This window comes from Scylla paramamosain, chromosome 20 (assembly GCF_035594125.1).
Source record: "Scylla paramamosain isolate STU-SP2022 chromosome 20, ASM3559412v1, whole genome shotgun sequence".
NCBI lineage: Eukaryota > Metazoa > Arthropoda > Malacostraca > Decapoda > Portunidae > Scylla > Scylla paramamosain.
The window spans coordinates 531,136-556,019 of NC_087170.1; the positions used below are offsets into that span (position 1 = coordinate 531,136).

The window sequence follows — 24,884 nt, forward strand, 5'->3', positions numbered from 1 at the left end:
CCTAAACAAATCAATGCTGCAGCTGATTACCACTAGGACAATACTTAGTAAAAATTAACAAAGGTGGGGAGTTCCTCAGTCTATTACCATTACTGGGTAGGATACAGATGGAGAAATAATAAAAAAGATAGTTCAGTATTTGGTACAGTAGAGAACACTAACCCTCACCTATAGAAAGAGATCAGCCATCAATACTTTCAAAGGAATAATTTCATCACTTTTACGAAGAACTTTCCTTTAAGTATTTTTTAACCCCTTGTATACCAAACCGCTAAAACGCATGCAAAACAAACTTTATGGAGAAACAGAATAACATTACCAAAAACATGTATTTTGAGTGTTTTTGATCATGTGATCTATAAAAACGCTTAAGTACATGCAAAGAACATTATGTTTGGGAAACAAAAGGACATTACGAGAAACGTGTATTATGAGTGTTTTTATAAGTTCCTTAAGTACCAAAAAGCTAAAACCCACAAATAACACTCTTTATTTAGACAATAAGAAATAAAAAAATAAAATAAATAGGATTTTTTTTTTTTTGTTATTCATCTTCATAGGTACCGAGATGCCAAAATTCTGGGAAAATTCAGGGCAATTATGTGATAAGAGAATATTATCAAAAAAGTTAATTTCAGCTTTTTTTTTTTTCGGACTGTTAAGTACTAAACGCTAAAGTGCATGCAAAGCCTCCAATATGAGGAAATTAAACGACCTTACCAGAAATCTGTGTTTTGTGTGTTTTTAAGCATGTTAGGCACCAAAACGATATATAATAAGGAACTCACTCTATATGGGAATCCAAAATAAAGTTACTGAAAACGTGTCTTCTCAGTGTTTTACGTAGAAAAACGTTAAAACGGATGCAAACCAACCAATATCAAGAAATAGAAAAACGTTACCAAAAAGGTATATTTTGAGTGTTTTTGAGCTTTTTACCTACAAAAACGCGAAAATTGATGCAAAGCACTCTATATTGGGAAACAAAAGGACATTGCAAGAAAAGTGTATAATGAGTGTTTTATAGTTCAAAAGAACCACAAAGCAAACAACACAAAAACTCGTGTATATGGAGAGATTTCTTAGATACCAAAATGCTGAAACTCATGAATAACACTCTTAATTGAAAAACAGAACAACCTTACTAAATGTGTGTATTTTGAGTGCTTTTCACATTCTTAGTTACCAAAAACCCCAAATTACATGCGAAAATAGCTTTGAGGGGAAAAAAAAAAGACTTTACCAGAAAAGTGTCTTTTGAGTGTTTTTCAACGTGATAGGTAATAAAGCACTCAAAAGCAGGACAATCACATTACATTGGAATAAAACCATTTTTTACCAAGAACTTGCCTTTAAGTGTTTTTGAGCTCCTTATATACAAAACTGCTAAAACGCATGCAAAACACACTTTATGGAGAAACAGAATAACATTACCAAAACCTTGTATTTTGAGTGTTTTTGAACATGTTATCTATAAAAACGCTTAAATACATGCAAAGAACCTTATGTTTGGGAAACGAAAGGACATTACGAGAAACGTGTATTATGAGTGTTTTTAAGTTCCTTAAGTACCAAAAAGGTAAATCCCACAAATAACACTCTTTATTGAGAAAAAAAAAAATAAATAAATAAAAAATAAAAAAATAGTTTTTTTTTTATTTTTCTTTATTTATCTTCATAGGTACCAAGATGCCTAAAAGTGCATGCAAACGTCTTTGCCAGAAAACTGTCTTATGAGTGTTTTTCAGCTTGTTAGGCACCCTAACGGTAAATAACATGCAAGTCACTCTATATGGGAATCTAAAACAAAATTACTGAAAAAGTGTCTTTTCGGTGTTTTACGTAGAAAAATGCTAAAACGGATGCAAACCAACCAATAAGAAGAAATAAAATAACATTACCAAAAAGGTATATTTTGAGTGTTTTTGAGCTTGTTACCTACAAAAAAACGCGAAAATAGATGCAAAGCACTCCCTATTGGGAAACAAAAAGACATTACGAGAAAGGTGTATAATGAGTGTCATTATTTTTGAGGAAAAGAACTTGTGGTTCACAAGAACCACAAGGCAAAAAACGCAAAAACTCGTGTATATAAACAAGTTTCTGAGATACCAAAATGCTGAAACTCATGAATAACAATATTAATTGAGAAACAGAACAACCTTACCAAATGCGTATATTTTGAGTGTTTTTCACATTCTTAGCAAAACCCCAAATAGCACGCGAAACTATGTTGGAAAAAAAATGACATTACTAGAAGTGTCTTTTGAGTGTTTTTGAGCGTGTTAGGCAATAAATCAGAAAAAAAACAGGGCAATCACATTACATGGGAATAAAATCAACTTTTACCAAGAACTTGCCTTGAAGTGTTTTTGACCTCCTTACAAACCAAAACGCTAAAACGCATGAAAAAAAAACTCCTTTATGGAGAAGCATCCTAGTACCTATGAAGATAAATAAAAAAAAAAAAAAAAATAAAAAATTTTCTTTTCTTTTTTTTATTCTCTATAAAGAGTGTTATTTGTGGGTTTTAGCTTTTTTGGTACTTAATGAACTTAAAAACACTCATAATACACGTTTCTCATAATTTCCTTTCGTTTCCCAAAAAATAGTGTTCTTTGCATGTATTTAAGCGTTTTCATTAGTAACATGATCAAAAACACTCAAAATACTTGTTTTTGGTAATGTTCTTCTGTTTCACCAAGAAAGTGTATTTTGCATGCGTTTTAGTGTTTTGGTATATAAGGAACTCAAAAACACTTAAAGGCGAGTTCTTGTTAAAAATTGGTTTTATTCCAGTGTAATGTGTTTGCCCTGGTTTTTAGTGCTTTATTGCCTAACACGCTCAAAAACACTCAAAAGACACTTTTCTGGTAAATCATTTTTTTTTCCCACAAATCTATTTTCGCATGCAATTTGGGGTTTTGGTAACTAAGAATGTTAAAAGCACTCAAAATACACGCATTTAGTAAGGTTTTCCTGTTTCTCAATTAAGAGTGTTATACATGAGTTTTAGCATTTTGGTATCTAGGAAACCTCTCCATATACACGAGATTTTGCGTTTTTTGCTTTGTGGTTCTTTTGAACTATAAAACACTCATTATACACTTTTCTTTCAATGTCCTTTTGTTTCCCAATATAGAGTGCTTTGCATCAATTTTCAAGTTTTTTGTAGGTAAAAAGCTCAAAAACACTCAAAATATACCTTTTTGGTAACGTTTTTATATTTCTTGATATTGGTTGGTTTCCATCTGTTTAAACGTTTTTCTACGTAAAACACTGAGAAGACACGTTTTCAGTAACTTTGTTTTGGATTCCCATATAGAGTGAATTCCTTATTATTTATCGTTTTGGTGCCTAACATGCTAAAAACACTCAAAACACAGATTTCTGGTAAGGTCGTTTAATTTCCTCATATTGGAGGCTTTCCATGCTCTTTAGGGTTTGGTACATAACAGTCCGAAAAAAAAAGAGCTGAAATTAACTTTTTTGATAATATTCTTTTATCACATAATTGTCCTGAATTTTCCCAGAATTTTAGCATCTCGGTACCTATGAAGATGAATAACGAAAAAAAAAAAATCATATTTTTTATTTATTTTATTTTTTTTTTATTTTCTAAATCAAGAGTGTTATTTGTGGGTTTCAGCTTTTTGGTACTTAAGGAACTTAAAAAAAAAAAAAACACTCATAATACACGTTTCTCGTAATGTCCTTATCTTTCCCAAACATAATGTTCTTTGCATGTACTTAAGCGTTTTTATAGATAACATGATCAAAAACACTCAAAATACATGTTTTTGGTAATGTTATTCTGTTTCTCCATAAAGTTTGTTTTGCATGCGTTTTAGCGGTTGGGTATATAAGGGGTTAAAAAATACTTAAAGGCAAATTCTTCGTAAAAGTTGGTTTTATTTCCATGTAATGTGATCGTTCTGCTTTTTAGTGTTTTGTTGCATATCACGCTGAAAAACAATCAAAAGACATTTTTCTAATGTCATTTTTTTTTCCCGCATGAAGATAGTTTCGCATGTAATTTGGCATTTTCGTAACTAAGAATGTGAAAAACACTCAAAATACACAATTTGGTAAGGTAGTTCTGTTTATCTATTAAAAGTGTTATTCATGCATTTATTCATTTTGGTATGCAAGAAATTTCTCTATATACACGAGTTTTTGCGTTTATTGCCTTGTGGTTCTTTTAAAACTATAAAACACTCATTATACACGTTTCTCGTAATGTCCTTTACATCCATTTTTGTTTTACATCCATTTTTGCATTTTTTGTAGGTAACAAGCTCAAAAACACTCAAAATATTTCTTTTTGGTAATGTTATTCTATTTCTTCAGATAGGATGGTTTGTATCCGCTTTAGCGTTTTTCTACGTAAAACACTGAAAAGACACGTTTTCAGTAATTTTCTTTTGGATTCACATATTGACTGACTTCCATATCATTTATCATTTTGGTGCCTAACATGCTGAAAAACGCTGAAAAGACAGGTTTCTGGTAAAGTCGTTTAACTTCCCTATATAGGTGGCTTTGCATGCACTTTAGGGTTTGGTACATAACAATCCGAAATAAAAAGGTATAATTAACTTTTATGATGTTCTTTTTTCCACATAAATTCCCTGAATTTTGGCAGAATTTTGGCATCTTGGTACCTATGAAGATGAATAACAAAAAAAAAAAAAAAAAAAATCCCATTTTTTAATTTTTTTATTTATCATTTTTTTCTCTAAAGAGTGTTATTTGTGGGTTTTAGCTTTTTTGGTACTGAAGGAACTTAAAAATCACTCATAATACACGTTTCTCGTAACGTTCTTTCGTTTCCCAAATATAAGGCTCTTTGCATGTATTTAAGCGTTTTTTTTAGATAACATGATCAAAAACACTCAAAATACATGTATTTGGTAATGTTATTCTGTTTCTCTATAAAATGTATTTTGCATGTGTTTTAGCGTTTTGATATGTAAGGAGGTCAAAAACACTTAACGGCAAATTCTTGGTAAAATTTGGTTTTATTCCCATGTAATGTGATTGCCCTGGTATTTAGTGCTTTATTGTGTAACACGCTCAAAAACACTGAAAAGACATGAAAAGCCTCCCATATGAGGAAATTAAAGACCTTACCAGAAATCTGTCTTTTAAGTGTTTTTCAGCATGTTAGGCACCAAAACGATGAATAATAAGGAACTCACTCTATGTGGGAATCCAAAAGAAAATTACTGAAAACGTGTCTTCTCAGTGTTTTACGTAGAAAAAAACGCTAAAACTGATACAAACCAACCAATATCTAGAAGCAGAAAAACATTACCAAAAATGTATATTTTGAGTGTTTTTGAGCTTGTTACAAAAAAACGCGAAAATGGATACAAAGCACTCTATATTGGGAAAGAAAGGGACATTGCGAGAAAAATGTATAATGAATGTTTTATAGTTAAAAAAAAAAAAAAAAAACAAGGCAAAAAACGCAAAAACTCGTGTATATGCTGAAACTCATGAATAAAACTCTTAATTGAGAAACAGAGCAACCTTACTAAATGCGTGTCAAAAACCGTAAAAGGCAAGTTCTTCGTAAAAATTGGTTTTATTCCCATGTAATGTGATTGCCCTGCTTTTTAGTGCTTTATTGCCTAACACGCTCAAAAACACTCAAAGACACTTTTCTGGTAATGTCATTTTTTTTTTCTCACATAAAGCTAGTTTCGCATGGAATTTGGGGTTTTGGTAACTAAGAATGTAAAGAACACTCAAAATACACACATTTAGTAAGGTTGTTATGTTTCCTCATTAAGAGTGTTATTCAGGAGTTTCAGTATTTTGGTATCTTAGAAACTTCTGCATACAGTCGAGTTTTTGTGTTTTTTGCCTTGTGATTCTGGTGAAACTATAAAATACTCATTATACACGTTTTTTATGTCCTTTTTTTTCCTTATATAGAGTGCTTTGCATCCATTTTCGCGTTTCTTTTTATGTAACAAGCTCAAAATCACACAAAATATACTTTTTTGGTAATGTTATTCTATTTCTTCATATTGGTTGGTTTGCATCCGTTTTAGCGTTTTTCTACGTAAATCTTTTAAAACACACGTTTCCAGTAATTTTGTTTTAATTTTATTTTAATTTTATAGAGTGACTTTCATATTATATATCGTTTTGGTGCCTAACATGCTTTTTGTTGCCTTTTGCTTCCCAATATAGAGTGCTTTCCATCCATTTTCGCGTTTTTTGTAGGTAACAATTTCAAAAACACTCAAAATATACCTTTTTGGTAATGTTATTCTATTTCTTCATTTTGGTTGGTTTGCATCCGTTTTAGCGTTTTCTACGTAAAACATAGAAAAGACACCTTTTCAGTAATTTTGTTTTTGGATTCCCATATAGATTGACTTCCTTGGGTTTTATCGCGTTGGTTCCTAACATGCTGAAAAACACTCATAAGACAGTTTTCTGGCAAAGACGTTTAATTTCCCCATATAGGTGGCTTTGCATGCACTTTAGGGGTTTGATACATAACAGTCCGAAAAAAAAGCTAAATTTAACTTTTTTGATAATGTTCTTATTTCTTATAATTTTCTGAACTTTGCCCGAATTTTGGCACATCGTTACCTGTGAAGATGAATAAGAATGAAAAGAAATCGTATTTTTTTATTTATTTATTTTTTTTCCCAATAAAGAATGTAATTTGAGGCTTTTAGCTTTTTCGTACTTAATGAACTTAAAAACACTCATAATACACGTTTCTCGTAATGTCCTTTCATTTCCCAAAAAATACGGTTCTTTGCATGTATTTAAACGTTTTTATTGTTAACATAATCAAAAACACTCAAAATACATGTTTTTGGTACTGTTATTCTGTTTCACCATAAAGTGTATTTTGCATGCATTTTAGAGTTTTGGTATATAAGGAGCTCAAATACACTTAAAGGCAAGTTCTTGTTAAAAATTTGTTTTATTCCAATGTAATGTGATTGCCTTGCTTTTTAGTGCTTTATTGCCTAACACGCTCAAAAACACTCAAAAGACATTTTTCTGGTAATGTCATTTTTTCCCCACATAAAGCTGGTTTCGCATGCAATTTGGGGTTTTGGTAACTAAGGATGTGAAAAGCACTCAAAATACACGCATTTAGTAAGATTGTTCTGTTTCTATATGAAGAGTGTTGTTCCAGAGTTTCAGCATTTTGGAATGTAAGAAACTTATCTATATACCCGAGTTTTTGCGTTTTTTGGCTTGTAGAATTTTGGCATTTCGGTTCCTGTGAAGATGAATAAGAAAGAAAAAAATATTTTATTTTTTTTATTTATTTATAGTTTCTTAATAAAGAGTGTTATTTGTGGCTTTTAGCTTTTTGGTAATTAATGAACTTAAAAACACTCATAATACACGTTTCTCGTAATCTCTTTTCGTTTCTCAAAAAGAGTGTTCTTTGCATTTATTTAAGCTTTTTTATTGGTAACATGATCAAAAACACTTAAAATACCTGTTTTTGGTAATGTTATTATGTTTCACCATAAAGTGTTTTGCATGCGTTTTAGTGTTTTGGTATATAAGCAGCTCAAAAACACTTAAAAGCAAGTTCTTGGCAAAAATTCGTTTTCCTCCAATGTAATGTGATTGCCCTCCTTTTTAGTGCTTTATTTTCTATCACGCTCAAAAACACTCCAAAGACACTTTTCTGGTAGTCTTTTTTTTCCCACAAATCTATTTTCGCATGCAATTTGGGGTTTTGTTAACTAAGAATGTGAAAAGCACTCAAAATACACGCATTTATTAAGGTTGTTCTGTTTCTCAATTAGGAGTGTTATACATGAGTTTTAGCATTTTTGTAAGTAGGAAACCTCTCCATATAGACGAGATTTTTCGTTTTTTGCCTTGTGGTTGTTTTGAACTAGAAAACACTCATTATACACTTTTCTTGCAATGTCCTTTTGTTTACCAATATAGAGTGCTTTGCATAAATTTTCGCGTTTTTTGTAGGTAACAAGCTGAAAAACACTCAAAATATACCTTTTTAGTAACGTTTTTCTATTTCTTTTTTTTGGATTTCCATATAGAATCAGTTCCTTATTATTTATCGTTTTTGTTCCTAACATGCTAAAAAAAAACACTCAATACACATATTTCTGGTAAGGTCGTTTAATTTTGTCTTTGCATGCAATTTAGGGTTTGGTACATAACAGTCCGAAAAAAAAGCTGAAATTAACTTTTTTGATAATATTCTTTTATCATATGATTGCCCTGAATTTTCACAGAATTTTGGCATCTCGGTACCTATGAATATGAATAATAAAAAAAAAAAAAAATAATAAATAAATAAATAAAATTCCTATTTTTTAAATTTTTAAATTTTTTATTTTCTAAATAGTGTTATTTGTGGGTTTTAGCTTTTGGTACTTAAGGAACTTAAAAAAAAACACTCATAATACACTTTTCTCGTAATGTCCTTTTGTTTCCCAAACATAATGTTCTATGCATGTATTTAAGCGTTTTTATAGATAAAATGATAAAAAACACTCAAAATACATGTTTTTGGTAATGTTATTCTGTTTCTCCATAAAGTTTGTTTTGCATGCGTTTTAGCTGTTTGGTATATAAAGAGCTCAAAAACACTTAAAGGCAAGTTTTTTGGTATAAACTGGTGTTATTCCAATGTAATATGATTACCCTGCTTTTTAGTGCTTTATTGCCTATCACGCTGAAAAACACTTAAAAGACACTTTTCTGGTAATGTAATTTTTTTTCTCACATAAAGGTGGTTTCGCATGCAATTTGGGATTTTGGTAATTAAGAATGTGAAAAGCACTCAAAATACACGCATTTAGTAAGGTTGTTCTGTTTCTCAATTAAGAGTGTTATTCATGAGTTTCAGCATTTTGGTATCTTGGAACCTTCTCCATATACACGAGTTTTTGTGTTTTTTCCCTTTTGGTTCTTTTGAACTATAAAAAAGAACTCATTATACACTTTTCTTGCAAAGTCCTTTTGTTTTCTAATATAGAGTGCTTTGCATCAATTTTCGCGTTTTTTTATAGGTAACAAGCTGAAAAACTCTCAAAATATACCTTTTTGGTAATGTTTTTCTATTTCTTGATATTGGTAGGTTTGTATCCGTTTTAGCGTTTTTCTACGTAAAACAAAGAAAAAACGTTTTCAGCAATTTTGTTTTGGATTCTCATATAGAGTGAGTTCCTTATTATTTATCGTTTTGGTGCCTAACATGCTGAAAAAAACTCAAAAAACAGATTTCTGGTAAGGTCGTTTAATTTCCTCATATAGGATGGATGCACTTTAGGGTTTGGTACATAACAGTCCGAAAAAAAAACTAAAATTAACTTTTTTGATAATTTTTGTTTTATCATATAATAGCCCTGAATTTTCCCAGAATTTTGGCATCTCGGTACCTATGAAGATGAATAACAAAGAAAAATTTTTTTTTTCTCTCTTTAAAGAGTTATTTGTGGGTTTTAGCTTTTTGGTACTTAAGGAACTTAAAAACACTAATAATACACGATTTTCGTAATGTCCTTTTATTTTCCAAACATAGGGTTCTTTGCATGTATTTAGGCGTTTTTATAACATGATAAAAAATATTCAAAATACATGTTTCTGGTAATGTTATTCTGTTTCTCCATAAAGGGTGTTTTGCATGCGTTTTAGCGTTTTGGTATGTAAGAAGCTCAAAAACACGTAAAGGCATGTTCTTGGTAAAAGTTGGTTTTAATCCCATATAATGTGATTGCCTTCCTTTTTAGTGCTTTAGTGCCTATCACGCTCAAAAACACTCAAAAGACACTTTTCTTGTAATTTTTTTCCCACATAAAGCTAGTTTCGGATGCAACTTTTGGTTTTGGTAACGAAGAATGTGAAAAGCACTCAAAATACATGCATTTGGTAAGGTTGTTCTGTATTCTTAATTAAGAGTGTTATTTCTGAGTTTGAGCATTTTGGTGTCTAAGAAACTTCTCCATATACACCGAGTTTTTGCTATTTTTGCCTTGTGGTTGTTGTGAAACTATAAAACACTCATGATACACGTTTCTCGTAATGTCCTTTTGTATTCCAATATAGAGTGCTTTCCATCCATTTTTGCGTTTTTTGAAGGTAAGAAGCTCAAAAACACTTAAAATATACCTTTTTGGTAATATTCTATTTCTCCATATTCGTTGGTTTGCATCCGTTTTAGCGTTTTTCTAAGTAAAACACTGAAAAGACACTTTTTCAGTAATTTTGTGATGGATTCTCACATTGAGTGACTTTCATATTATTTATGGTTTTGGTGCCTTTAGGGTTTGGTACATAACAGTCCGAAAAAAAAGCTAAAAACTTTTTTCATAATGTTCTTTTTTCACATAATTTCCCTGAATTTTGGCAGAATTTTGGCATCTCGGTACCTATGAAGATGAATAAAAAAAAATCCTATTTTTTCTTTAATTTTTTTTCTTTATAAAGAGTGTTATTTGTGGGTTTTAGCTTTTTGGTACTTAAAGAACTTAAAAACACTCATAATACACGTTTCTCGAAATGTCCTTTCGTTTCCCAAACATAAGATTCTTTGCATGTATTTAAGCGTTTTTAGAGGTAACATGATCAAAAACACTCAAAATACATGTTTTTGGTAATGTTAATCTGTTTCTCCATAAAGGGTGTTTTGCATGTCTTTTAGCGTTTTGGTATATAAAGAGTTAAAAAACACTTAAAGGCAAGTTGTTGATAAAAGTTGGTTTTATTCCCATGTAATGTGATTGCTCTCCTTTTTAGTGCTTTATTGCCTAACTCTCTCAAAAACCCTCAAAAGACACTTTTCTGGTAATATTTTTTTTTCCCACATAAAGTTAGTTTTGCATGCAATTTAGGGTTCTAGTAATTAAGAATGTGAAAAAACACTCAAAATACACGCATTTAGTAATGTTATTCTGTTTCTTAATTAAGAGTGTTATTCAGGAGTTTCAGCATTTTGGTATCTATGAGCCTTCTCCATATACACTAGTTTTTGCGTTTTTTGCATCGTGGTTCTTGTGAAACTATAAAATACTGATTATACACGTTTCTCGTAATGTCTTTTTATTTCCCAATATGGATGAAAATGGATGCTTTGCATCCATTTTCGCGTTTTTTTTTTGTTGGTTACAAGCTCAAAAATACTTAAAATATACCTTTTTGGTAATATTCTATTTCTTCATATCGGTCTGTTTGCATCCATCCGTTTTAGCGTTTTTTTACGTAAAACACTGAGAAGACACGTTTTCAATAATTTTGTTTTGGATTCCCATATTGAGTGACTTCCATATTATTTATCGGTTTGGTGCCTAACATGCTGGAAAACACTCAAAAGGCAGTTTTCTTGTAAAGTCGTTTAATTTCCTCATATAGATGGCTTTGCATGCACTTTAGGGTTTGGTACATAAGAGTCCGAAAAAAAAACTAAAATTAACTTTTACGATAATTTCCTTTTATCCACATAATTTCCCTGAATTTTAACAGAATTTTGGCATCTCGGTACCTATGAAGATGAATAACAAAAAAAAAAAAAAAAAAAAAAATTATTTTCTTTTATTTCATTTATTTATTTTTATTTTTATTTATTTTTTTTTTGTTTCTTCATAAAGAGTGTTATTTGTGGGTTGTAGCTTTTTGGTACTTAAGTAACTAAAAAAAACACATAATACACGTTTCTCGTAATGTCCTTTCGTTTCCCAAACATAGGATTCTTTGCATGTATTTAAGCGTTTTTATAGGTAACATGATCAAAAACACTCAAAATACATGTTTTTTTTTTTAATGTTATTGTGTTTCTCCATAAAGGATTTTTTGCATTCGTTTTAGCGTTTTGGTATGTAAGGAGCTCAAAAATATTTAACGGCAAGTTCTTGGTAAAAGTTTGTTTTATTCACATGTAATGTGATTGCCTTTCTTTTAAGTACTTTATTGCCTAACACGCTCATAAACACTCAAAAGACATTTTCTGGCAATATAATTTTTTCCACACATAAACCTAGTTTCGCATGCAATTTCGTGTTTTGGTGACTAAGAATGTGAAAAACAATCAAAATACACGCATTTGGTAAGGTTGTTGTATCTCAATCAAAAGTGTTATTCATGAGTTTCAGCATTTTGGTATCTAAGAAACTTTTGCCTTGTGGTTGTTGTAAAACTATAAAACACTCATTATATAGGTTTCTCGTAATGTCCTTTTGTTTCCCAATATAGAGTGCTTTGCATCCATTTTCGCGTTTTTTTGTAGGTAACCGGCTCAAAAACACTTAAAATATACCTTTTTGGCAATTTATTCATATTGGTTTGTTTGCATCCGTTTTAGCGTGTTTCTACGTAAAACACTGAAATATCAAGTGTTAAGTGATTTTGTTTTTGGATTCCCATATAGAGTGACTTCCATATTATTTACTGTTTTGGTGCCTAACATGCTCAAAAACACTCAAAAGACACTTTTCGGGAAATGTCTTTTTTTTCTCTCCACATAAAGCTAGTTTCGTATGCAATTTGGGGTTTTGGTAACCAAGAATGTGAAAAACACTCAAAATACACGCATTTTGTAAGGTTGTTCTGTTTCTCAATTAAGAGTGTTATTCATGAGTTTCAAGGTTTTGGAATCTAAGAATCTCTTAAACACTTATAATGCACGTTTCTCGTAATGTCCCTTTTTTTCGTCATTTAGGGTGCTTTGCATGCATTTTGGCATTTTATTTTTCACGGAATAGCTGAAAAACACTGAAAATACACGCTTTTGGTAATAAGAACATAAGAACATAAGAAATAAGTAAATATGCAAGAAGGCATCAGGCCTACACGTGGCAGTACTTGTATGAAGTATGCCTACGTATTTCCACTATCATCCCCATCTATAAATGTGTAATTTTCTCTTACAGTTGCCAAATGCCTCAGCACTAACAGCTTGATTACTAAGTCCGTTCCAATCATCTACTACTGTATTTGAAAACCAATTCCTTCCTGTTTCCTTTTTGAACATCAATTTTCAGGCTCAAGCCTGAAAACTTGATGTTCTATTTTTCTTGTTCTATCATGGTTACAGATTCTAAGAATTCTCCTTATGTTCCCCTACCCATATACCACTTAAAGACTTCTATCAGATCCACTCTTAACCTACGTCTCTCTAAAAGAATGTAAATTTAACAGCTTGAATCTCGCTTCGTAAGGAATAATCCTCATCCCCTGTATCCTTTTAGTCATTCTTCTTTGAAGTGATTCTAAAAGACCTTTATCCTTCCTGTGATGTGGTGACCAGAATAGGACTGCGTAGTCTAGATGAAGTCTGACCAGCGTTAAATGTAACTTTAATATTACTTCGGGAATTTTACTTTTAGATCCTGAAAATGAATCATAATACACTATTTGCTTTGTTTCTGGCCTCTTTGCATTGCTTTCTTAGACGGAGTTCAGAGCTAACTTTAAATTTCAAATCTTTTTCTAACCCTGAACCTACCAGAACTTGGTTGTTCATTGTGTAATTACTGTGTGGGTTTCTTCTACTTACGCTAAGTGCTTTGCATTTGTTGATATTAAACTGCATTTGCCATCTGTCTGTCCATTCGTTCATCCTATCCAAATCTGCCTGCAATGCGATGGTATGCGATTCTGACCTAATTAATCTACATACTCTCGTGTCATCCGCAAATTTACTAACAACACTACTAATTCCACTATCCAAGTCATTGACATATATTACAAACAACATCGGCCCAAATACTAATAATCCCTTTGTCACCCCACTAATTACTTGACCCCACTCGGATTTAGAGCCGTTTATTACAACACTCTGTCGCCTGCCGCTTGGCCATGACATTATCCAGATTACTTATAACTTTTTTCCAATTCTTAAATACTGTGGAATATATTTCATCTGGTCCTGGTGACATGAACTTTTCAGCTTATCTATCTCCTGTTCCACTATCTCTTTAGTTATGGTAATATCTGTCAGCTTCTCATTTTCTTCTACTCTAAATATCTTGTCACTATTCAGCAAATCCTGCAAGTTTTCCTGGGCAAAGACATTTAAAAAATACTCGTTCATAATTTTACTAATCTCCTCCCAACAACTAAGCAGGTCCCATTCTGCTGTCTTTAAGGAACTATTGTTTCTCTATTCTTCGTCTTATATGCATGATAAAATCCCTTGGGGTCCATCTTCGCTTGGCTGGCTACCTTTAATTCATAACTATTTTTAGCTTTCCTTGTTAAACTCCTGACTTTTCTAATTCATTATATTGTGGCACTTCCCCTGTCTTTAATCTCATATATACTTCTCTTTCGCCCTATGTAATGTTTTAACCTCAGTCATCCATTTAGGATCATTCTTCTGCGATCTTATTCTTCTGTAAGGGATATTCCCTAACTGTCCTGAATGTAATTTAACAACGAAATATTTATTTCGCTTCTCTATAAAGGGTGTTTTGCTTGAGTTTTAGCGTTTCTGTACATAAGAACCTCTAAAACCGGTTTTTAGTAATATTATTTTGTATTCCTTTATGGAGCGCTTTCCATGCTTTTCATTGTTTTGGTGTCTAACACGTTGAAAAACACTCAAAAGACACGTTGATGATAATGTCGTTTCCCGATAAAGGGGGCTTCCAATGCATTTTGTCTTTTGGTACTTAACAATATAAAAAAAAAGTTTAAGTAAAAGTTTTCGGTAGAGTTATTTTTCCATATAAAGTTCTAATCATGTGTTTTTGAGTCTGGGTACCTAAAAAGCTCAAAATCTCTCATAATACACTTTTCTCGTAATGTCCTTTCTTTTTTCCATGTAGGATGCTTTGCGTGTAATTTGGCACTTTTATACTTAACAAGCACAAAAACAATCAAAATACAAGTTTTTGGTAATGTTAATTTGTTTCTCCGTAAAGGTTGTTTTGCATGCTTTTCAGCGATTTCGGATGTAAGAAGGTGAAAAACACTCTAAAGACACTTTCTTGGTAATGTTATTTTATATTGCCAAATAGGGTTCTTTCAATGCTTTTTAGGATTTTGATTCCTAACACTCAAGTAAACACTCAAAAGACACGTTTCCTGTAATATCGTTTTACTTCTTCATATAGGGATCTGCCCGCATTAAGATGTTTTGCTACATAATGTGAAAAACGCTCAAAATAAAGATTTTAGATAATGTTGTTCTTTTTCTCTATATAGGGTGCTATTCATCCTTTTTAGCGTTTTGGTACTTAGGAAGGTTACTTAGGAAGCTCAAAAACACAAATAAAACTTGTTTCTCCAAACGTCTTTCCATTTCCCCATATAGGATGCTTCGTATGTATTTTGACGTTTTGGTACATAAAAAGGAAAAAAAAAAACACTCAAAAACACGTTTTTGGTGATGTTCTGTTTCTCTATTAAGAGATATAGAATATATTTAATTTTCATTCAGGCGGTTTAGTGTTTGGTACCTAAGAGACTCAAAACTCTGATAATGCACGTTTCTCGTAATGTCCTTTCGTTTCCTCATACAGGGTGTTTTACATGCATCTTTAAGATGATGTACGTAACAGACTCAAAAAGACTCAAAATACACGTTTTTGGTATTTTTTTTTTTTCTGTTTGGTAAGATTATTCGTGTTTGTTGCACGTGTTTTAGCGTTTTGGAACGTAAAAAGTTTAAAACACTTAAAAGACATGCTTATTATTTTGCATTTCTATATAAGGTGCTTTCCATGCTATTTAGCGTTTTCGTGCCTAACACGCTGAAAAACACATAAAAACACATTTCTTATATTGTTGTTTAATTTTCTCGTATAGCGATCAAGCATTATGGTGTTTTGCTACCTGACAATGTGAAAAACATTCAAATTACACGATTTTGGTAATGTTTTTTCTTTCTCCATTTTTGCGTTTCGGTACCTAAGCTAAAAAAAAAAAAAAAAAACTCATAATACACATTTTTTGTCATGTCCTTTCGTTTCCTCATATAGGCTGTTTTTGGTGCTTTCTTACCTAACAGGGTGTTTGCATGTATTTTGACATTTTAGTTCGTAAGAACCTAAAAAAAACACTCTAAAGACACGTTTTAGTAAAGTTGTTTTGTATTCCCCTATGGGGTGATTTCGTTACTTACTGATTTGGTGCCTAACACGCCCAAAAAATAACAAAAGACAAGTTTCTAGTGATTTCGTTTCGTTTCTTCATATAGGTTGCTTTACATGCATGTTGGCGTTTTGGTAATTATCAATGTAAAAAAAATACCTGTTTTTGGTAAGTTTGTTCTTTTTCTTCAGAGCACTATTGAAGTACTGATTTGGTACATAAGAAAGTAATAAAAAAAAAAAACACACACAACAAACGTTTCTCGTAATGTCGTTTTTATTTCCATATGCAAGGTGATTTGTTTGATGACAGGCGATTTTGTACATAATAAACTCAAAAAAAAAAAAAAAAACACAAAATACACGTTTTTGGTTAGTGTATTCTGTTTCTCAATATATGGTATTTTCATACGTTTTTAAAGTCGTTTCATATATCTAGATATGGGTCTTTGCATGAATTTTGGCTTTTTGGTAACTAACAATGTGATAACACTCAAAATGCATGTTTTTTTTTTGGCAGTATTGTTCTGTTTCTCCATATAGAGTGTTTTTCATGCGTTTTAGCCTTTTGATACTAAGAAAATAAAAAAAAACACTCATAATACACGTTTCTCGTAATGTCTTTTAATTTTTCCCATATAGGATATTTCCGATTCATTTAGGCGTTTTTTTTACGTAACAATCTTACAAAAGACTCAAAATACTTGTTTTGTATGCGTTTTAGCGTTTTCGTATGTAAGGAGCTTAAAAACACTTAAAGGCAAGTTATTGGTAAAAGTTGGTTTTATTCCCATGTAATGTGATTGCCCTGCTTTTTAGTGCTTTATTGCCTAACACGCTCAAAAAAATTAAAGACACTTTTCTGGTAATATTTTTTTTCACACATAAAGCTAGTTTCGCATGCAATTTGGGGTTTTGGTAAGTAAGAATGTTAAAAAGATTCAAAATACACCCATTTGGTAAGGTTGTTCTCTTTCTCAATTAAGAGTGTTATTCATGAATTTCAGCATTTTGGTATCTAAGAAACATCTCCATATACACGAGTTTTTGCGTGTTTTGCCTTGTGGTTCTTGTGAAACTATAAAACACTCATTATACACGTTTCTCGTAATGTCCTTTTCTTTCCCAAGAGTGCTTTGCAACTATTTTCGCATTTTCTGTAGGTAACAAGCTCAAAAACACTCAAAATATAACTTTTTAGTAATATTATTCTATTTCTTCATATTGGTTGGTTTGCATCCGTTCTAATGTTTTTCTAAGTAAAACACTAAAAAGACACATTTTCAGTAATTTTGTTTTGGATTCCCATAAAGAGTGACTTCCATATTATTTATCGTTTTGGTGCCTAACTTGCTGAAAAACACTCAAAAGACAGGTATCTGGTAAAGTCGTTTAATTTCCTCATGTAGGTGGCTTTGCATACACTTTAGGGTTTGGTACATAACAGTCTGAAAAAAAAGGTAAAATTAACTTTTTTCATAATATTATTTTCTTCACATAATTTCCCTGAATTTTGCCAGAATTTTGCCATCTCGGTACCTATGAAGATAAATAAAAAAAAAAAAAAAAAAATCCTAGTTTTTTTTTATTTATTTATTTTCTCTATAAAGAGTGTTATTTGTGGGTTTTAACTCTTTTCGTACTCATGGAACTTAAAAACACTCATAATACACGTTTCTCGTAATGTCCTTTCGTTTCCCAAATATAGTGTTCTTTGGATGTATTTAAGCGTTCTTATACGTAAGAGATGAAAAACACTGAAAATTCATGTTTTTCGTAATGTTATTTTGTTTCTCAATAAAGGGTGTTTTGCATGTATTTTAGCGTTTTGGTATGTAAAGAGCTGAAAAACACTTGAAGACAAGTTCTTGGTAAATGTTTGTTTTATTCCCATGTAATGTCATTGCCCTGCTTTTTTGTGCTTTATTGCCTAACACGCTCAAAAACACTCAAAAGACACTTTTTTTTCTGGTAATGTCATTTATTTCCAACATAAAGCTAGTTTCGCATGTAATTTCGGGTTTTGGTAACTAAGAATATGAAAAACAATCAAAATACACGTATTTGGTAAGGTTGTTCTGTTTCTCAATTAAGAGTGTTATTCATGAATTTCAGCATTTTGGTATCTAAGAAAAATCTCCATGTACATGAGTTTTTGCTTGTTTTGCCTTGTGGTTCTTGTGAAACTATAAAACACTCATTATAAACGTTTCTCGTAATTTCCTTTTGTTACCCAATATAGAAAGATTTCCATCCATTTTCGCTCAAAAACACAAAAAATACCTTTTTGGAAATATTATTCTATTTCATGATATTGGTTGATTTGCATTCGTTTTAGCGTTTTTCTACGTAAAATACTGAAAAGACACGTTTTCAGTAATTTTGTTTTGGATTCCCATACAGAGTGACTTCCATATTATTTATTGTTTTGGTGCCTAACATACTGAAAAACAGGCAAAAGACAGGTTTCAGGTAAAGTCGTTTAAGTTCCCCATATAGGTGGCTCTACATGCACTTTAGGGTTTGGTACATAACGGTCTGAAAAAAAAAAGCTAAAATTAACTTTTTTGATATTTTTTTTTCATATAAAAAAAAAATAAAAAAAAAGCTATTTTTTAATTTATTTATTTTTTCTCTATAAAGAGTGTTATATGTGAATTTAAGCTTTTTTTAGTACTTAAGGAACGTAAAAACACTCATAATAGTCGTTTCTCGTAATGTCCTTTTGTTTCCTAAAGATAAGGTTCTTTGCATATATTTAAGCGTTTTTATAGGTAACATGATCAAAAACACTCAAAATATACCTTTTTGGTAATGTTATTCTATTTCTTCATATTGGTTGGTTTCCATCCGTTTTAGCGTTTTTCTACGAAAAACACAGAAAAGACACGTTTTCAGTAATTTTGTTTTGGATTCCCATATAGAGTGACTTCCATATTATTTATCGTTTTTGATGCCTAACTTGCTGAAAAACAGTCAAAAGACAGGTTTCTTGTAAAGTAGTTTAATTTCCCCATATAGGTGGCTTTGTATACACTTTAGGGTTTGGTACATAACAGTCTGAAAAAAAAGCTAAAATTAACCTTTTTCATAATATTTTTTTTTCACGTAATTTTCCTTAATTTTGCCAGAATTTTGGCATCTCGGTACCTATGAAGATCAATAAAAAAATGCTATTTTTTACTTGTTTTTTTTTCTCTATAAACAGTGTTAATTGTGGGTTTTAGCTTTTTGGTACTAAAGGAACTTATAAACACTCATAATACACATTCCTCGTAATGTCCTTTCATTCCCAAACATAGGGTTCTTTGCATGTATTAAAGCGTTTTTATTGGTAACAAGCTCAAAAACACTCAAAATACATGTTTTTCATAATGTTATTCTGTTTATCCATAAAGGGTGTTTTGCATGGGTTTTAGCGTTTTGGTATGTAAGGAGCTGAAAAAAACTGAAAGGCAAGTTCTTGGTAAAAATTGGTTATATTCCCATGTAATGTGATTGCCCTGCTTTTTAGTGCTTTATTGCCTAACACGCTGAAAAACACTAAAAAGACACTTTTCTAGTAATTTCATTTTTTTCCACATTCTCGCATGTAATTTGGGGTTGGACCACTAAGAATGTGAAAAACACTCAAAATACACTCATTTCCTAAGATTGTTCTGTTTCTGAATTAAGAGTGTTATTCATGAGTTTCAGCATTTTGGTATCTAAGAAACTTCTCCATATATACGAGTTTTTGCGTTTTTTGCCTTATGGTTCTTGAAAACTATAAAAACATTCATTATACAATTTTCTTGTAATATTTTTTTGTTTCCCAATATAGACTGCTTTGCATTTATTTTTGCGTTTTTTGTAGGTAACAAGCTCAAAAACACTGAACTTTTTTTGTAATGTTATTCTATTTCTTCATATTGGTTGGTTTGCATCCGTTTTAGCGTTTTACGCTAAAACTGAAAAAAAAAACACGTTTTCAGTAATATTGTTGAAATTGCTGAAAACGCCCAAAGACACGTTTCTTGTAAAGTGTAATTTCCCCATATAGGTGGCTTTGCATGCACTTCCGGGTTTCGTACAAAACTCCGGAAATAGCTAAAATGATTTTTTTTTTCACATGATTTCCCTGAATTTTCTCAGAATTTTGGCATCTCTGTACCTATGAAGATGAATAAAAAAAAAAAAAAATTTTTTAATTATTTTTTTTCTCTATAAAGAGTGTTATTTGTGGGTTTTAGATTTTTGGTACTTAAGGAACTTAAAAATACTCATAATATACAATTTTCGTAATGTCCTTTCGTTTCACAAACATAGGGTTCTTTGTATGTATTTAAGTGATTTTATAGGTAACATGATCAAAAACACTCAAAATACATGTTTTTGGTAATGTTATTCTGCTTCTCCATAAAGGATGTTTTGCATGCGTTTTGGTATGTAAGGAGTTAAAAAACACTTAAAGGCAAGTTCTTCGTAAAATTTGGTTTTCTTCCAGTGTAATGTTCTGCTTTTTAGTGTTTTATTGCATATAACGCTTAACAACACTCAAAAGACACTTTTCTGGTAATGTCATTTTTTTCCCACATAAAGCTAGTTTCGCATGTAATTTGGGATTTTCGTAACTAAGAATGTGAAAAACACTCAAAATACACACATTTGGTAAGGTAGTTCTGTTTTTTCAATTAAAAGTGTTATTCATGAGATTTAGCGTTTTGGTATGTAAGAAACTTCTCTATATATACGAGTTTTTGCGTTTTTTGTCTTGTGGTTCTTGTGAAACTATAAAACACTCATTATACACGTTTCTCGTAATGTCCTTTTGCTTCCTAATATAGAGTGCTTTCCATCCATTTGCGCGTTTTTTGTAGTTAAAAAGCTCAAAAACACTTTTTTGGTAATGTTATTCTATTTCTTCATATTTTTTGGTTTGCATCCGTTTTAGCGTTTTTCTACGTAAAACACTGAAAAGACATGTTTTCAGTAATTTTGTTTTGGATTCACATATTGACTGACTTCTATATAATTTATCGTTTTGGTGCCTAACATTCTGAAAAACACTGAAAAGACAGATTTCTGGTAAAGTCGTTTAACTTCCTTAAATAGGTGGCATGCACTTTATAGTTTGGTACATAAAAATCCGAAAAAAAAGAGCTATAATTAACTTTTTTGATAATGTTCTTTTTTCCACATAAATTTCCTTAATTTAGGCAGAAATTTGGCATCTTGGTACCTATGAAAATCAATTACTACTTACGGAACAGTTAAAAACACTTAAAGGTATTTAAGGAACACTTAAAAACACTTAAAAACACTTAAAACACATGTTTTTAGAAATGTTATTCTGCTTCTCAATAAAGGAGTTTTTTTGCATGCGTTTTAGCGTTTTGGTTTGTAAGGAGGTCAAAAACACTTCAAGGCAAGTTCTTGGTAAAAGTCGATTTTATTCCCATGTAATGTGATTGCCCTGTTTTTTTGTGTGATTTATTGCCTAACATGCTGAAAAACACTCAAAAGACACTTCTAGTAATGTCATTTTTTTTCCAACATAGTTTCGCGTGCTATTTGGGGTTTGCCTAAGAATGTGAAAAACACTCAAAATACACGCATTTGGTAAGGTTGTTCTGTTTCTCAATTAATATTGTTATTCATGAGTTTCAGCATTTTGGTATCTAAGAAACTTCTTTATATACACGAGTTTTTTGCGTTTTTTGCCTTGTGGTTCTTGTGAACCACAAGTTCTTTTGCTGAAAAATAATAAGACACTCATTATACACGTTTCTCGTAATGTCTTTTTGTTTCCCAATAGGGAGTGCTTTGCATCCATTTTCGCGTTTTTTGTAGGTAGCAAGCTGAAAAACACTCAAAATGTACCTTTTTGGTAATGTTATTTTTTTTTGTTATTGGTTGGTTTGCATCCGTTTTAGCGTTTTTCTACGTAAAATACCGAAAAGACATTTTTTCAGTCATTTTGTTTTAGATTCCCATATAGAGTGATTTGCATGTTATTTACCGTTAGGGTGCCTAACAAGCTGAAAAACACTCAAAAGACAGTTTTCTGGCAAAGACGTTTAATTTCCCCATATAGGTGGCTTTGTATGCACTTTAGGGTTTGGTACATGACAGTACGAATAAAAAAAAGCTAAAATTAACTTTTTTGATAATCGACTGATAATTTCCTAAATTTTACCCAAATTTTGGCATCTCGGTACCTGTGAAGATGAAAAAGAAAGAAAAAAATATCGTATTTTTTTATTTATTTATTTATTTTTCTCAATAAAGAGTGTTATTTGTGGCTTTTAGCTTTTTGGTAAATAATGATCTTAAAAACACTGATAATACACGTTTCTCGTAATGTCCTTTCGTTTCCGAAAAATAGGGTTCTTTGCATGTATTTAAGCGTTTTTATTGGTAACATGATAAAAAACACTCAAAATATATATTTTTGGTAATGTTATTCTCTTTCTCCATGAAGTGTGTTTTGCATGCGTTTTAGCGTTTTGGTATATAAGGAGCTCAAAACACTTAAAGGCAAGTTTTTGGTAAAAATTGATTTTATTTCCATGTAAAGTGATTCGACTGCTTTTTAGTGCTTTATTACCTATCATGCTCAAAAACACTCAAAAGACACTTTTCTGGTAATGTCATTTTTTTTTTCCCACATAAAGCTGGTTTCGCATGCAATTTGGGATTTTTGGAACTAAGAATGTGAAAAGTACTCAAAATACACGCATTAGTAAAGTTTTTCTGTTTCTCAATTAAAAGTGTTATTCATGAGTTTCAGCATTTTGGTATCTAGGAAACTTCTCCATATACACGAGTTTTTGCGTTTTTTGGCTTGTGGTTGTTTTAAACTATAATACATTCATTATACAATTTTCTCGCAATGTCCCTTTGTTTCCCAACATAGAGTGCTTTGTATCAATTTTCGCGTTTTTTTTGTAGGTAACAAGTTCAAAAACACTCAAAATATACCTTTTTGGTAATGTTTTTCTGCTTCTTGATATTAGTTGGTTTGCATCCTTTTCAGCGTTTTTTACGTAAAACACTGAGAAGACATGTTTTCACTACTTTTGTTTTGGTTTGCCATATAGAGTGAGTTCCTTATTATTTATCGTTTTGGTGCCTAACATGCTGAAAAACACTCAAAAAACAGATTTCTGGTAAGGTCGTTTAATTTCCTGATATTGGAGGCTTTGCATGCACTTTAGTGTTTGGTACATAACAGTCCGAAAAAAAAGCTAATATCAACTTTCTTGATATAATTCTCTTATCATATAATTGCCCTAATTTTTCTCAGAATTTTGGCATCTCGATACCTATGAAGGTGAATAACAAAAAAAAAAAAAAAAAAAACCTTTTATTTATTTATTTATTTTTCTAAATAACGAGTGTTATTTGTTGTTTTTAGCTTTTTGGTAGTTAAGGAACTTAAAAACACTCATCTCATAATACACGTTTCTCGTAATGTCCTTACGTTTACCAAACATAAGGTTCTTTGCATGCATTTAAGCCTTTTTATAGATAACATTATCAAAACAACTCAAAATACATGTTTTTGGTAATGTTATTCTGTTTCTCCATAAAGTTTGTTTTCCATGCGTTTTAGCTGTTTGGTATGTACGGAGCTCAAAAACACATATTGGCAAGTTCTTGGTAAAAGTTTGTTTTATTCCCATGTAATGTGATTCCCCTGCTTTTTAGTACTTCATTACCTATCACTCTCAAAAACAATTAAAAGGCACTTTTGGTAATGTCATTTTTTTCCCTCATAAAGCTAGTTTCTTATGCTATTTTGGGTATTGCTACCTAGGAATATGAAAAAACACTCAAAATACAGGTATTTGCTAAGGTTGTTCTGTTTCTCAATTAAGATTGTTATTCATGATTTTCAGCATTTTGGTATTTAAGAAACTTCTTTATGTACACGAGTTTTTGCCTTTTTCTACGTAAAACACTGAGAAGATACATTTTCAGTAATTGTTTTTTTGGATTCCCATATAGAGTGAATTCCTTATTATTTATCGTTTTGGTGCCTAACATGCTGAAAAACATTCAAAAGACAGATTTCTGGTAAGATCGTTTAATTTCCTCATATAGGAGGCTTTGCATGCACTTTAGGGTTTGGTACATAACAGTCCGAAAAAAAAGCTGAAATTAACTTTTTTTATAATATTCTTTTGTTCATATAATTTTCCTGAATTTTCCCAGAATTTTGGCATCTCGGTACCTATGAAGATGAAAAAAAAATTCATATTTTTTTTTTTTTTCTAAAAAAAGTGTTATATGTGTGTTTTAGCTTTTTGGTACTTAGGGAACTTAAAAAAAACACTCATAATACACGTTTCTCGTAATGTCCTTTTGTTTCCCAAACATAATGTTGTTTGCATGTATTTAGGGGTTTTTATAGATAACATGATAAAAAAAAACACCCAAATTACATGTTTTTGGTAATGTTATTCTGTTTCTTCTAAAGTTTGTTTTTGCATACGTTTTACTGGTTTGGTATATAAGGAGCTCAAAAACATTTAAAGGCAAGTTCTTGGTAAAAATTGTTTTTATTGCAATGAAAAGTGATTGCCCTGCTTTTTAGTGCTTTATTGCCTATTACGCACAAAAATACTCAAAAGACTTTTTTCTGGAAATGTCATATTTTTCAACATAAATCTGGTTTTGCATGAAATTTGGGTTTTTGGTAACTAAGAATATGAAAAACACTCAAAATACACGAATTGGGTAAGGTTGTTCTGTTTCTCAATTAAGAGTGTTATTCATGAGTATCAGCATTTTGTGATCTAGGAAACTTCTCCATATACACGAGTTTTTGCATTTTTTTGCCTT

General features: G+C 31.1%; 1 protein-coding gene across 1 annotated transcript in view; it reads left to right on the forward strand.

The window, feature by feature from the left end:
* The window catches only part of LOC135110145 (uncharacterized), a 95,818-nt gene that overhangs the window by 25,264 nt on the left and 45,670 nt on the right, over positions 1-24,884 (forward strand). The gene's annotated exons all lie outside the window — the stretch shown is intronic.